The sequence below is a fragment of the Myotis yumanensis genome, unplaced genomic scaffold, assembly GCF_028538775.1.
Source record: "Myotis yumanensis isolate MYYU_CA2020_CCGP unplaced genomic scaffold, mMyoYum1.0.hap1 SCAF_9, whole genome shotgun sequence".
In the NCBI taxonomy this organism is placed as follows: domain Eukaryota; kingdom Metazoa; phylum Chordata; class Mammalia; order Chiroptera; family Vespertilionidae; genus Myotis; species Myotis yumanensis.
The window spans coordinates 7,843,970-7,860,594 of NW_027223760.1; the positions used below are offsets into that span (position 1 = coordinate 7,843,970).

The following is a 16,625-nucleotide window of genomic DNA, read 5'->3' on the forward strand; positions in this document are numbered from 1 at the left end:
AAGGACCTGTAATCCTATATAATAAAAGACTACTATGCAAATCGACCAAACGGCAGAACGACCTGTTGTATGATGTGCACTGACCACCAGGGGTTCTCACAGGGGGAGAGCTGCTCAGCCAGAAACCGGGCTCATGGCTGGCAAGCACAGCGGCAGTGGCGGGAGCCTCTCCCACCTCCACGGCACACTAAGAATGTCAGCGGGGAGCGGGTCTAAGCTGTCAGTCTGGACATCCCTCAAGTGCTCCCAGACTGTGAGAGGGCGCAGCCGGGCTGAGCGACCCCCCTACCCCCAAGTGCACGAATTTCGTGCACTGGGCCTCTAGTATAAAAAAAAATAATAGTAAGGTATATGAGATTAAATGTTTAAATGCATAAATTGTGACTAAGAATTAATGGAGGAGAAGAGTGACTAGAGGTAATGTGAGTTTAGAAATGGATTGTCTTCTCAAGCCAATCACCTTCTAAGTTTTGGGCCTTTGGTCTCTCATTCCTTAAACACACTCATGCCTTTACATTGTACATACGCTAAGTCTCAAATCTCAGTCTAAGATTATCCTTTGGGTAATACCTGTGGAACCTGGGACAGCCTCCCTCCCCACACTCCTCTTTTTTGTTTATTACATGTACGCAGATCTCAGCAGCTAGAGCAAGAACCTGCATTCAAATAGCTCACCTTGTAAGCCTGAAAGGTGAAAATAATTTTATAGTCCCAAGGGAAAATTTTTACTTTGGCTTAATGAATTTAGATTCTACTTTGGCACAGTTCATCCTAATTTCCTTATTTATTATCAAAGAATTATATTAATGTATGTTTACAATATACATTACATGCTGTATTTTATTTTAATAGTTACCTCGTGGGACAAGTACTTTTATTAATCCCATTGAAAGAGATCTGAAACATCAATTATTGTAAACTTTTATTTTATTGATAGAGAATCTGAGGTCATGACAAGATTTTAATCAGTGTTTATTAGTCAAGCTGAAATTAAAAACCTGGATCTTTTGATTCCCAGTATAGTTCTATTTCTACCATAGCCTGTTACCATTTATCCACTTACTTTTTCTTGAGTTCACAGTGGTTGAACATTTTGTAACATTTAGGAATAAGAATGGCAAAAAAGTGAACTTTTAATAGAAACTGTGCTCTCATTCTAGATTATGAATGAAATTAATAGAGAATTTATGACAGTCATACTGTCCTTATGCATAATTTCTTATTCAGTGTGAAATTTGTCATCATTAAAGCATGATTTTCAAAATGAAAAAAATTAATGGTTTTCAAAATGACTGAAGATGGAAAAAGTATGTGAGAAAGCTAAGAATAGACAGGTATAGTAAATGACTGCTTATCTATCAGCCTGGGATTTTTTTTGACAACTTTCTTTATCTAGGCAGAATCAAGCTTTGAAAAGATCTTGACAGGCACAAATGTTAAGAGATTATTTTATTACACCATAAGTACAGTTATAGAGGCTTGCACAGATGCTACCTCAGAATGAGTGAATGGAGAGAGGAGAGGATTCCCAGAGGAGAACCCCAATTTTTTATAAGCAGTTTGACTCACATATAAAAGTTGGAGGTGAAGGTTGTACTGGCTTTTTAGAGAAGTGATTCTCAAAGTGGTTGGTCACATTTCTGGTGGGCAAGGAGAGTTCATTTCAGAATTAAATGAATCACCAAATGCAAGTCCAGACTTTCATTCTCCCAACTGATCTATATCATTCTTGCTAAAGCAGATATGTAGGAAACCCATGGAAACATTTCTGTGTGATGATATCTTGTATCACTTAGTTATTTTCCACTGGAAGGTAAGCATATATAAGATGAGATGGGTAGAGTAGGTATGTGGGTGGATGGAAGAGTCTCAGAGTATTTTGGCCAACTTGGTAACTCCACTGGAAAAGAAAAAGATTGAGAGCCTCTGGCTACATACAAAGTTGATCAATGTAGATCAAATATAACATTATTAGAAGAACACAATCAGTTTGCTAGGGGATACATGTGGCTAGAGAGAGTTACTGGATTATCTAGGGTTTTGTATATCATGCTCAATAATTTGCATTTATCCTATGGACAGTCGTAAGCCATGGAAGCATGAGGAACTAGGGGATAGGATCAAAGTTATAAAAATAAGAGTTTGGCCAGAAGGGAAGCAAAGACATCAGTTTTGAAGCTGCTACAATAATCCTGGTGGGGGGGAAATGAAGTACCAAAACTAAATAAGCAGTGATCAGAATGATAAACAGATCTGAGAGAGATTAAAGAGGTGACAATAGCTATAGTTAATAGTAACTAACATTTATTGTTAACTCCCTATGAGCGAATCACTCTTTTAAGCTCCTTACATATAATTAACTTAGTCCTTACAGCAGTCTTATGAGGAAAGTATTGTTTGTATTTCAATTTCACAGATAAAGAACCTGAGTTGAGATAAGGTAGGTTACTTGTCCTAGGCCACAGAGCTGGTGAGGGCAGAGCAAAAATTTAGACTCTAGCAGTTTTGTTTAGATCCCAGGTTCTGTACAGTAAATTTGAGGGATTTTGATGATCAGTTGGATGATAGCTATGACAGAGAAAGAGGAGTGTAGGATACTAGCACATCTCAAGCCACTGTTATAGAAAAATTAGGAGGTTAAGCATATTTGGAGTGTGATGAAGTGGAGAAGTGAAGGGAAAAAAGAGGATAAATTAAATTTTGGTCATTTTGAATTTGAGGAGTTTGTAGGAAATCCAAGTGAAGATACCTAGTGGGCAATGATATATGAATCTTGACTGTAAAAATCTAATGCAAACTCACAAAAACAGGGTGGTTAGATTAGTATGCAGAGGGCGCTGTGACATAGATAAACCATATCTATAACATTGCATTCAGTTTTGACTATCGTATTTTAACTGACTCTAAAGTTTATCTGGAAACAATACCATAAGAAGATTGGGATAAGGAACTGGGCTGTTTAATGCATAATGTTTTAAATAATAGTTATATAGAACAGGGAACTTATTTATGTAGCCCAAGTCAGAACAGGACCAAATAGATATGGGTTCTTCAGAAACAGTTATGCTGAGAATAAAAACATGTCCAAAACAGCGAAGGATTGCCTCATGAGGTAGTCCCCATAGAGGGCCGCCCTACAGGGGTGTTGTAGAGGTAATTCCTGTTCTGCATGGATCATTGAGTCCATCAGCACTTGGAAGCTTTGCAATGAACTATTTTAGGTTGTCTTATAATTTGTTTGTGAATTACTTTTTGCTAGTAAGATATATATGCTGATATTTTCTTCACAAAACTTAAAATTGAAGCAATTACTTCTTTTTTTTAAATTTTGTTTTATTGCTTAAAGCAGTGGTTCTCAACCTTCCTAATGCCTCGACCCTTTAATACAGTTCCTCATGTGGTGGTGACCCCCAACCATAAAATTATTTTCATTGCTACTTCATCACTGTAATTTTGCTACTGTTATGAATCGTAATGTAAATACCTGATACGCAGGATGTATTTTCATTGTTACAAATTGAACATAATTAAAGCATAGTGATTAATCACAAAAATAATATGTAATTATATATGTGTTTTCCGATGGTCTTAGGCGACCCCTGTGAAAGGGTCGTTCGACCCCAAAGGGGTCGTGACCCACAGGTTGAGAGCCGCTGGCTTAAAGTATTACAAAGAGTAGTACATATGTCTCCTTTTTTCCCCCCTGACCTTCCCCCGGCCTCCCCTACCCCCCAGTGTCTTGTGTCCATTGGTTATGCTTATATGCATCTTTATCTTAGCATAAAACACATCAGACATTACCACCTAAAATGATAGCTGCTAGAAGTTTATAGGAATTTTCTTTAAATATTAATTCACCTCTTATGAGTACTTTTATAGCAGTATGCAGTTGTTTAATCACAGAATTTATTTACCATATCAGTGATTCTAAATAAAGATAGTAGGGGTTTTAATTCCACTTAGAACAAAATGTCAAAATAAAGTGTAGTTTCTCATTACTGGTCTTAACAATCTTTATATCTCCCTTTTTTCCCCTCTCCTTTGGGATTTTGTTACCAGTAATGAAATTCAACCTTCATGTTATACTGTGTAGGATAGATATTGTAAATTTCTGGTCTTGCTTTTCCATTGATCTGGATTACCATATGGGAATCCTATTCAGCTGATCTTTATTTCCTGAGTCAGAAATTCTGTTTTACCCATCTTTGGGGCTTTCAGCAGCTATTCTCAATGGGCCATCAGGTATTGCACATGAAAGAGAAGGTTCAAAGGCATAGAAAAAAGATTCGGGGCTGAAATGTTTACACTGCATTTTAAAATTTTTTACAAACATTTTTTAAGCTGATGGATCAGCATGAAAGCTTACAGATCTAAGACTTTTTATATGCTATAGAATAGGTTAAGATTTGAATACACATAATTTTTAAGGAAAGGTATGGTGTTCATCAGACATAAATTTGGTGATTCAGAAATGACTTATTTGTATATGATTTTTCCAGTAATCGTGACTAACAGTATTGTAATTAATTTTGTAAGTTTAATAATTTTTTTCACAGCTTTATTTGCCTGTTATTATTCTGCTTTATTTTGCAACTGATAATTAGTATTAAGCTGAGGTAAAGTACAGTTTACAATAGAAATAAATTAACCAATCACTAGAAATTTTATAATAAATAGATATATATTATGAGCTTCTGCTGCTGTCTCTTTGATCAACTACATATATTTCATAGTAATAAAATGTTGATTAAAAAAAATGAAATGAAAGTACCAATATGGAAAAGCCAAATATAAGTTTATCACTTAGTTAATAAAATATGTTTTAATTAGGAAAAAGATGTTTTATCATTATGCATTGACATATAATGTGTTTGCTAATGTGTCAGTAACTTGTTTGAACATTATATGGTCCCCTGTAAATAGTTACATATTACACATTTATGCATTATAAATGTTAGATGGACAACTTTTCTACTTATCTAAACTTTAAGTATAAGCAAAATATTCAGTATGAAATATAAAAGTTTGGTAAGGGTCTTGTGTTTATTCTTAAGTACAAAACTGTTTGTAGAACATTTTTAAAAGTATTACAAAGTAAGTATTTGATTTTCTATAATACATACCATTTTATAATTAAACAGATTTTTGACATTATTGTAAGCTATAACAGAATCCATGCTTCTGAGAAGTTTACAAACATTAAAAGACTTTCACAACATGAAATTGGTCTTCTGTATGGGATTATGGGATAATTTACAAAATGAGTATACAGGTTTAGTGGCTAATTTATCAAAATATTTTTTACTTGGAGATTAAAATGGTGACAGAATAAGAGGATGATACACAGACATGCTTCCAGGACCAAACTGGAATTATAACTAAAATACAACAACAACAAAAATTCTGAATAATCAACTGAAGACTAACTGGAGAGAACCCTGATAACAAAGGATGGAAAATGGAGAAAGCATAGAGACTGGTGGGAAGGGAAGAGGTGTGAAAGGGCTAGCCAGGCTCCCACAGACAGCAGCTGAAGTTCCAGAGAGATATCTCAGCTGTGTGTGTGTGTGTGTGTGTGTGTGTGTGTGTGTGGCGGGTGGGTTGCCTCTGAGAACTCTGGGGGCTAATCCCCATGTTGGGTCCCCCAGCAGAGAGAAACAGCACTGATAAAGGTGCCCACATAACATCTGGCTGTGAGAAGCAGCAGGGTTGCTGTCTTCCAGGGAGAAATAGCTAGAAATGCAGGCTATTTAACACACAAAATTTCAAGTGCAGCCTCTCTCCTTGGGCTCCAACAGAGGGAGGACAGAGTGGGCCGGAGCTGTGTAAGCATAAGCCAGCTTTGGGGGCTGTGGGGTTAGAGCTCAGAAGGCAGACACCCCAGTTTCCCATGCCGAGTTATTTCCTCACTCTGCAGAGGTGATCTTTTTCAGGCAGAAAGACCTAGGTGGTTTTTGCCTGGGGGGAAGACAGTTGACCCACCCTGTTACAAAACCCCTTGCTCCACCCTATGGAGTTTCTGAGGCCAAGTAAGAGACTGAGAATAACAATTAGCCTCCAGGCAGCAGCAATTGCTTCACCCTGTTGGAAAACCTCTCACCCCAGCTCAGGTGAACAGAGAGACTGTACCACTAGACCCCTCAAGACACTTTTTATATAAGGCCATCATAAGACTGGGAAGCATAACAGTTCTATATGATACCTAGAAGCAAAAACTAAGAGACAGCTAAAATGGGGAGACAAAGAAACAACCCCCATGTGAGAGAAAATAAGAATTCTCCAGAAAAAGAACTAAATGAAATGGAGGCAAACAACTTATCAGACATAGAGTTCAAGCAATGGTTATAAAGAAGCTTAAGGAACTTACTGCAAATTACAGTAGCATGAAATGGAAAATAGAGACCATGATCAAGAGCCAAAAAAATGAAAAATGATATTTCTGACATCAAAAACACACTAGAAGGTATTAAAAGACTGGATGAAGCAGAGGGTTGAATCAACGATTTGGAAGACAAGGTAGAAATAAATACCCAACTAGAGCAGCAAATAGAAAAAATAATTAAAAAGGAGGCATATAGCTTAAGGGAACTCTGGAACAACATGAAATGTAACAAATTCCACATTATAGGAATACCAGGAGGGAAAGAAGGACAGAGAACCTGTTTAAAGAAATAATGACAGAAAACTTCCCAACCTGGTGAAGGAAAATGTCACAAGTTCAGGAGGCACAGAGTCCCAATGAAGATGAACACAAAGAGATTCACAAAGAGACACATCATAATTAAAATGGAAAACATGAACGACAAAGAAAGAATGTTAAAGGCAGCAAGAGAGAGACAGAAAATTACATACAAATGAGTTCCCATTAGAATGTCAGGTGACTTCTCACTAGAAACACTTCAAGTCAGAAGGGAGTGGCATGAAATACTCACAATAATGAAAAGCAATGGCCTAAATCCAATGCAGCAAGGCTATTATTTACAATTGAAGGTGAAATAAAAAACTTTCCAGACAACAAAAGGTTAAAGGAGTACATTAACACCAACCCAGCAATGCTAGAAATGTTAAAGGGACTGCTTTAAGAAGAAGAAAGAGAGAGAGGCATAAAGAAAATAAAAATGGCAATAAATACTAGTAAATACCTATCAATAAAAACCTTACATATAAATGTATTAAAAGCTCCAGACTAAAGACATAAGGTGACTGAACTGATAAGAAAATATGACCCATATATAGGCTATCTACAACAGACCCATCTTAGAACAGAAGACCCACACAAACTGAGAGTGAAGAGATGGGAAAATATATTCCATGCAAATGGAATTGGAAAAAAAGCTGGGGTAGCAATACTCATGTGAGACAAAATAAACTTTAAACAAAGGCCCTAATAAGACACAAAGAAGGCCACTTCATAATACTAAACATAATGATTCAACAAGAAAATATAACCCTTATAAGCATATATGCACCCAACATAGAAGCACCCAAGTACATAAAAATTCTTAATGGGTGTTAAGGGAGAGATTGACAGTAATGCAATCATAGCAGAGGACTTTAACATCCCACTGACATCACTGGATAGATCTTCCAGACAAAAAAACAAACAAAAGGAAATATAGGCCTTAAATGACACACTAGATCAGATGGATTTAACATATATTTACAGAACATTTCACCCCAAAGCAACAGAATATACATTCTTTTCAAGTGCACATAGAACATTCTCACAGATAGACCACATGTTAGGGCACAAAACAAGTCTATATAAATTCAAGAAGATTGATATAATACCAGGCATCTTCTCGGATCACAATGAAATGAAGTTAGAAACCAACTATAATAAAAAAAACTCAAAAACACTCAGATACATAGAGGCTAAATAGCATGTTATTAAACAATGAATGGGTGATCAATGAGATCAAGAAAGAAATTAAAATCTTCCTGGAAACAAATGAAAATGAACACACAACCATCCCAAACCTATGGGACAAAGCAAAAGCAGTCCTGAGAGGGAAGTTCATAGCACTAAAGGCCTACCTCAAGAAACAAGAAAAAGGACTAATAAACTATCTAACCCTACAGCTAAGTGAATTAGAAAGAGAACAGCAAGAAAAGCTCAGAGGAAGGAGAAGGAAGGACATAATAAATATCAGAGTGGAAATAAATGACATAGAGACAAAAAAAACCCCAAAAAACAAACAACAACAACAACCAAAACACCACCCCCACCCCCACAAACAACAACAAACAGTACAAAAGATCAATCAACCCAAGAGCTTGTTTTTTGAAAAGATAAGCAAAATTGATGAGCCCCTAGCCAGACTCATCAAGAAACAAAGTGAGTGGACCCAAATAAATAAAATCAGAAATGAAAGAGGCAATATAACAACAGACACCACATAAATAAAAAAGATTGTAAGCATATACTATGAACAACTATATGCCAACAAAGTGGACAACCTAGGTGAAATGGATAAATTCCTAGAAACATGCAATCTTCCCACATTTAATCAGGAAGAGTCAGAAAACCTGAGTAAGCCAATAACAGCTGATTAAATTGAAGCAGTAATTTAAAAACTTCCAGCAAACAAAAGTCCTTTATTGGGTGGACTTACAGGTGAATTTCACCACACAGTCAAAGAACTAACACTTATCCTCCTTAAACTATTCCAAAAAATTCAAGAGGAAGGCACACTTCCAACCTCTTTTTATGAAGCCAGCATTATCCTAATTCCAATACCAGATAAAGACGCTACAAAGAAAGAGATTTACAGGTCAATATCCCTTATGATCATAGATGATAAAATCCTAAACAAAATAGCAAATCTGATTCAGCAATATATTAAAAAGATCATACACCATGATCAAGTGGGATTTATTCCAGAGATGCAAGGCTGGTACAATATTCGCAAATCAATAAATGTGATATGTCACATAAACAAATTAAAACATAAAAACCACATAAATGTATCAATAGAAGCAGAAAAAGCATCCACAAAATCCAGCACCCTTTTTGATAAAAACTCTCAGTTAGTTGGAATAGAGGAATCATACCTCAACATATTAAAGGCTATATATGACATACTTACAGCCAACATAATACTCAATGGGCAAAAACTAAAAGTGTTTCCCTTAAGAAGAGGCACAAACCATGTCTGCTTTCACCACTCTTATTCAACATAGTACTGAAAATCCTAGCCACATAATCAGATAAGAAGAGATAAAAAGGCACCCAAAATGCAAAAAAGTAAGTAAAACTGTCATTATTCTCAAAGACATGATATTGTACATAGAAAACCTAAAGACACAACCAGGAAACTATTAGACTTAATTAATGAATTCAGTAAGGTGGCAGGATACAATATCAACAACCAAAAATTAATGTTTTTTTATATACCATTAATGAATTGTCTGACAGAGAAACTAAAAAAGCAATCCAGTTTACTACTGCAACAAAAAATAAGATACATAGGGATAAACATAACTAAGGAAATAAAATATCTGTACTTGGAAAAGAAAAAAAGAAATAGAGGAAGATACAAACAAATGGAAGTGTATACTATGTTCATGGATTGGAAGAATTAACATCATTAAAATATCTATACTATTCAAAGCAATCTATAAATTTAACACAATCTCTATTAAATACCAATGGCATATTTCACAGATCTAGGACAAATACTCTAAAAATTTATATAGAACCATAAAAGATCCCAAATGACTGCAGCAATCTTGAGAAAGAAGAATGAAGTTGGAGGAATCACAATACTGGATATCGAACTATAGTACAAAGCCATTATAACCAAAACAGCCTGGTACTGGCACCAGAACAGGCATATAGACCAATGGATCAGAACAGAAACCCCAGAAATTGACCCACACCATTACAGTCAATTAATATTTGACAAAGGAGGCAAGAACTTACAATGGAGTAAAGACAGTGTATTCAACAAATGGTGTTGTGAAAACTAAACAGATATATGCGAAAAGATGAAACTAGACCACCAACTTATACCATACACAAGAATAAATTCAAAATGGATAAAATATTTAAATATAAGGCATGAAACCATAAAAGTCTTAGAGTAGAACATAGGCAGTAAAATCTATGACATGTCACATGGCAGAATTTTTGCTGATACATCTCCTAGGGCAAAGGAAACTAAGGAGAAAAACAAATGGGACTACATTCAAATAATGCACAGCAAAAGAACCATAAACAAAATGAAAAGGGAGCCCACTGTATGGGAGAACATATTTGCCAATGATATATCCATAAGGGGTTAATATACAAAATATATAAAGTCCTCATGCAACTCAACAAAAGGAAGACAAGCAATCCAATTAAAAAATGGGCAGAATACCTGAGTAGACATTTCTCCTAAAGGACATACAAATAACCAGGAGACTTATGAAAAAAAATGCTCAAAGTCACTAATCATCAGAGAAATGCAAATTAAAACCATATTGAGGTATCAACTCACACCTGTGAGAATGGCTATCATCAAAAAACCAACAAACAACAAGTGCTGGTGAGGATGTTGAGAAACGAAACACTCGTTCACTGCTGGTGGGAATGCAGACTGGTGCAGCCACTATGGAAAACAGTATGGAGTTTCCTCACAAAATTAAAAAAGGAACTTCTGTTTTCTAGCGATTCCACTTCAGGAAATATATCCTAAAAAAACCCAAAACACCAATCAGAAAAAATATATGCACCCCTATGTTCATAGAGGTGTTATTTACAATAGCTAAGATTTGGAAACAGCCCAAGTGCCCATCAGTAGATGAGTAGATAAAAATACCATTTACAATATGGAATACTATCTACACTAATAAAAGAGAAACATGGTAATTGGCGTACGACCGCCACCCTTCCCATTGGCTAATCAGCGTATCCTTATGCAAATTAACTGTCAGCCAAGATGGCGGCAGGCAGCCATGCACTGAAGTGAGCAGGGAGGCTTGCTTCCTCCAGGAACTGCAGACTCCAACGTTCCCCGCCTCACTTGCTGGCCTCTCAACTGCAACTCTAAGCAACTATTACTATGTTGCAGTCAGCCCCGGACCGCAACATTGTATCCATGTTTTCAGCAGCGAGGCCTCAGAGCTAAAGCTGGCCCAGAATAAAAAAAAAAAAAAAAGAAAACAAGGAGCGGTTGGAAGCTTTTAGTCAACTGCCAGCGGGAAAACAGCCCTCAGCCCCTCAGCCAGCCTGGCCAGGCACCCCAGTGGGGACCCCCACCCTGATCCACGACACCCTTCAGGGCAAACCAGCCAGCCCCTACTCATGCACCAGGCCTCTATCTTATATAGTAAAAGGGTAATATGCCTCCCGGCACCGGGATCAGCGGAGCAGCGAGGCTCCTGGCACTGGGAACAGCGTGACAGCGGGCAGCGCCCAAACCCCGTGATCAGCCCTGCTCTGTGCCTGATAGGGGGGAGCTCCCCAATCCCCCGATTGCCCTGCGGCTCTGTGTTTGACAGGGTGAGGCGCCCCAACCCCCCGCCCCCACGGGCCCTGCTCTGTGTGTGACAGGGTAGAACCATAACCTCTCCATCGGCCCTGCCCTGAGTGTGACAGTGGCGGTGCCCCAACCCCCTGATCGGCCCTGCTCTGTGGGTAATAGAGGGTGGCGCCCCAACCCTCCTCCACGGGCCTTGCTCTGTGTGTGACAGGGTAGAGCCATAACCTCCCCTTTGGCTCTACCCTGAGTGTGACAGGTTGCAGCGCCCCAACCCCTGATCCACTCTGCTCTGTGTGTGACAGGGGGTGGTGCCCCAGCTCCCCTATTGGCCCTACTCTGTGAGTGACAGGGGGCAGCGCCCCAACCCCCCTGATGGACCCTGCTCTGTGAGTGACAGGGGGCAGCGCCCCAACCCCCTGATTGGCCCTGCTCTGTGAGTGACAGGGAGCAGCGCCCCAACCCCCTGATTGGCCCTGCTCTGTGAGTGACAGGGGGCAGCGCCCCAACCCCCTGATTGGCCCTGCTCTGTGCGTGACAGGGGGTGGCGCTGCAACCTCCCCATTGACCCTGCCTTGAGTATAACAGGGAGCGGTGCCCCAACCCCCCAATTAGTCTACCCTGAGCGTGACTGAGGGTGGCATTGCAACCTCCCGATCCGCCCTGCTCTGTGCATGACGGGGCAGCGCCCCAACTCCCCAATCGGCCCTGTTCTGAGCCTGACCAGGAGCTGCACCTAGGGACTGGGCATGCCCTCTGCCACCCGGGAGCAGGCCTAAGCCAGCAGGTCGTTATCTCCCGAGGGGTCCCAGACTGTGAGAGGGCACAGGCCGGGCTGGGGGACCCCCCCCCCCCCCAAGTGCACAAATTTTTGTGCACCGGGCCTCTAGTCCTATATAATAAAAAGGTGATATGCAAATTGACCCTTACACCATTGCACAAGATGGCTGCCCCCATGTGGTCAAAGATGGCCAGCAGGGGAGGGTAGTTGTGGGAGATCAGGCCAGCAAGGGAGGGCAGTTAAGGGCAACTAGGCCAGCAGGGGAGGGAGGGAAGCTGGGGGGAACCAAGCCTGCAGGGGAGGGCAGTTAGGGGCAACCGGCCCGGCAAAGGAGGGCAGTTGGGGCGACTGGGCCAGCAGGGGAGGGCAGTTGGGGGTTACTGGGCTGGCAGGGGAGCAGTTAGGCATCGATCAGACTGGCAGGGGAGTGGTTAGGGGGTGATCAGGCTGGCAGGCAGGTGAGTGGTTGGAAGCCAGCAGTCCTGGATTGTGAGAGGGATGTCCGACTGCCGGTTTAGGCCTGATCGGTATCGGGCCTAAACTGGCAGTCAGACATCCCCCATGAGGTTCCAGATTGGAGAGGGTGCAGGCTGAGCTGAGGGAACCACCCCCCCTGCATGAATTTTGTGCACCGGGCCTCCAGTGTAGCTATAAAAAAGAAGGATCTATTACCTTTTGGGATAGCATGGATGGACCTGGAAAATATTATGCTAAGTGAAATAAGCCAATCTGATAAAGACAAATATCACATGATCTCAGTTATTTTTGGAATCTAATGAACAAAATGAATTGACCAACAAAATAAGACTTAAGCTTGGAGGCATGGACCAGACTGATATACCTCGATGTGCAGTTGGGGGGATGAGAAGAGATAAACCAAAGTACATATATACTTATATGCAAAGCCGATGGGCATAGGCTATAGGGTAGTGAACACCTGGGGGAAGGGAGGGACTTGATGGGGGGGTCAAGGGGAGGAGTGGGAGATATCTGTAATACTGTCAATAATAAAATTATATAAAAATATTTTTGACTTGATTTTTCTTTTATAAGCAAATACACAGACACGCATATGGTGGGATAAAAAAGGAAGAGAAGTCCTAAAATTTGCATAATGTAATCATGCTATTTAACTACAAAATAGTTATTTGGAGGTATATTGTTTGGCCCTAGGGAGTAAGTATATGAGAAAAAAAAATCCTGGAAATTGCATACCACACCTATCCTCCCTCACTTCTACCGACAAACATCATTGTGTTATTTTAAAAACCTAGAATTATTTTCATGCTAAAAAAATATACATATGCCTATCTCTACTTTTCAAAAGTATAATAAATAGCATTTGAAAGACAATAGGCTATTATTCTAATCATGAAGATTAGATATGATTATTTTGTTGAAGTCATTCTATAATTTAGTTTTAAAATCCAAAATCTTATTTGGGGGTATGCTCAGGATTCCTGTGGTTTCTTGAAATATCTGGAGGTTTATTGGTTATTTGTTTGTGCTGGTGTGCTGCCTTTTCTAAGTTCCCAAAGTACTCTGATTTTATTCTGTATTATAATACTTAGTGACTCATCATGAGAAATCGCGCAAGACGCGGGACCCCTACCTGCTCCCCCCACCCCACCCTACCATGCCATGGGACTGCCCAGAATCCTGGATTCCCACCCCGTGTGGCCGGCGTGCCGTGGGAAGGCCCCGAGTCTTGGAGTGCCGCCCCGATGCCCCACCTCCAGGCTGTGCACAGCTACCGCCGCCCCCCCCGCCCCCCCTCCGCAGCATACATGGCCGCTGGCCCCACCATTGCTGCCTTGTTCCTGCTGTGCATGCCGCCATCTGGTGATGGCGTTACAGCGTGAGGGTCAATTTGCATATTAGCTTTTTATTATATAGTATACAGTTTGTCATTACAGATCTGCTTTTTAATAAACTTTGAGATCTTCATGGTAAGAATTATGTTTTTATCTGTCTTTGTCCAAGGCCAAGTGGTACATTAAAAGGTAGTGAGCTAATAGTATAGTTGGTCTATTAAAGGCAGCTTCAAAATAGGATGCATTTTCCTCCTCCTCCTCCTCTTCCTTTTCTCCTTCTCCTTTTCCTTGTCTGTCATTGCAATCTTTTCCTCTTCCATCATTATCAACACCATCATCATTGTCATCGTTATCTTGTATGTTGAATATGTGCAAGAAACTGTGATCATTTCTACAATTTATTATTGCTTTAATCCTAACCACAGCTTAATGAACTTTACAATTTATGGATGATGAAACATGGATATTAATATTAAAATAACTCTCCCAGTTAGTTATATTACAACTAGTAAGCAGGGAAATCAGAATTCAAACTCAGGTCTAATCCCTAATTCTGTGCTCATGGCTACTTTTGACTTCAATCACAGAATCACAGACTCAGCTTTCAGCTAGTCAGTAAACACATGACCCAATATTTAATTATTCAAAATGATCTATCACGTTGCCTTATATCTAACACTAAGTAAATTTTGAATACACAAGTAAATGCACCAGATATTTGCATTTTATTATATAACCCACTGATGTAAAGTTCTTTTAATTTATTTAGTATTATAAAAGTAAGAAATACATCATTTTTTCTATTCAGTATCCAGGATGAATAGTGAATTAATGGTTATACAGTATTATTCTGTCTTCGTCAATAACTGCATTCTTAAGTAGCATGTGAACCAACTCTTTTGGACTTGGAATATAGCTTATGTGTATTATGTTCATCTAAAATGTGAATCCACAATGGCAACAAAAGAACCTGGAATTTCAGGCCTAGATGTTTCGAGGAGAGGAAATAATAACTGATGACTGTGGAAAATTCAAAGATCTTGAAAATGTTTTAAAAACCTAATACTCAAGAAATTTTCTCTGTGTTATCTGATGTTGCTGTAGACTACAAAGCCTCACCATAGCTTGGATTCTCCATGTTCACTGGACCAGGGTTCCTGCCCTTCCTCTCCACTGGCCTGCCCCCTACACACACACACACACACACACACACACACACACACACTCCAACCACTTTTTAAAAAATACATTTTGATTGTTGACACTTACAGATGTCCCCATTGCCTACCTCCGCCTAGCCCTGACCACCCCTTCCCTCTGACCATCACTACAATGTTGTTGTGTCTATGGGTTGTGCATTTGTGTTCTTTAGCTAATGTTTTCACCTTTTTTCATCTAATCCTCCCCTCTCCCCTTCCCTCTGACAGCTTTCATTCTGTTCCATGTATCCATGCCTGTTTCTATTTTGTTTGTCAGTTTGTTTTGTTCATTAGATTCTGCCTATAAGTGAGATCACATGGTATTACTCTTTCTCTGTTTGTCTTATTTCAGTTAGTAAAATAATCTCAAGGTTCATCCATGCTGTTGTCAAAGGTAAGATTTCCTTCCTTTTTTTCTTTATTCATTTTTTAAAATTTATCTCTATGGTTGAAAGTATTACAGATGTCCCCTTGTTTTCACCATTGATCCCTTCCACCCCACTCCCATCCACTCCCCAGGCCTTCACAGCTCTATTGTCTGCCCATGGAATATATATATATATATATATATATATATATATATATATATATATTCTCTCCCTCCACTTCTCTCTGAAATACATCAGTCTGTTGCATGCTTTAATGTCTCTGGATCTATTTTGTTTGTCAGTTTATTTGGTTCATTAGAGTCCATGTATAAATGAGATCATGTGATATTTGTCTTTCTCTGACTGGTTTTTTTCACTAATACAATACTCTCCAGGACCTTCCATGTTGCCTTAAAGCGTAAGATATTTACAACTGCATAGTATTCCATTGTGTAAATGTACCACAGTTTTTTTATCCATTCATCTACTGATGGGAACTTGGACTGTGCCCAGATTTTAGCTATTATAAATAACACTACTATGAACATAGGGATGTATATATTCATTCTGATCGATGTTTCAGGCTTCTTAGGATGTTCCTAGAACTGGGATCATTGGGTTAAAATGTCCATACTACCCAAAGCAGTCTATAAATTCAATGCAACCCCTATTAAAATACCAAAAGCATATTTCATGATCTAGAACAAATACTCCAAAAAATCATATGAAACAAAATAAGACCCTGAAAAGAAGCAACAGTAATCTTGAGAGAGGAAAACAAAGTTGGAGGGATCACAATACCAGTTATCAAGTTATACTACAAAGTCACTAATCAAAACAGCCTTGTACTGGCAAAAGAATAGGCATATAGATCAGTGGAATAGAACAGAAAACTCAGAAATTGACCCAAGCCATTATGCTCAATTAATATTTAACAATGGATACAAGAGCATACAATGGAGTAAAGACAGTCTCTTCAATAAATGGAGTTGGAAAAA

The 16,625-nt window shown here is 39.1% G+C and overlaps 1 protein-coding gene and 1 pseudogene across 1 annotated transcript in view; one reads left to right on the forward strand and one right to left on the reverse strand.

Moving 5' to 3' along the window:
- FOXP2 (forkhead box P2) overlaps positions 1-16,625 on the forward strand; it is a 698,448-nt gene that overhangs the window by 39,190 nt on the left and 642,633 nt on the right. The window lies entirely within an intron of this gene.
- The window catches only part of LOC139016742 (uncharacterized), a 110,773-nt pseudogene continuing 108,358 nt past the window's right edge, over positions 14,211-16,625 (reverse strand).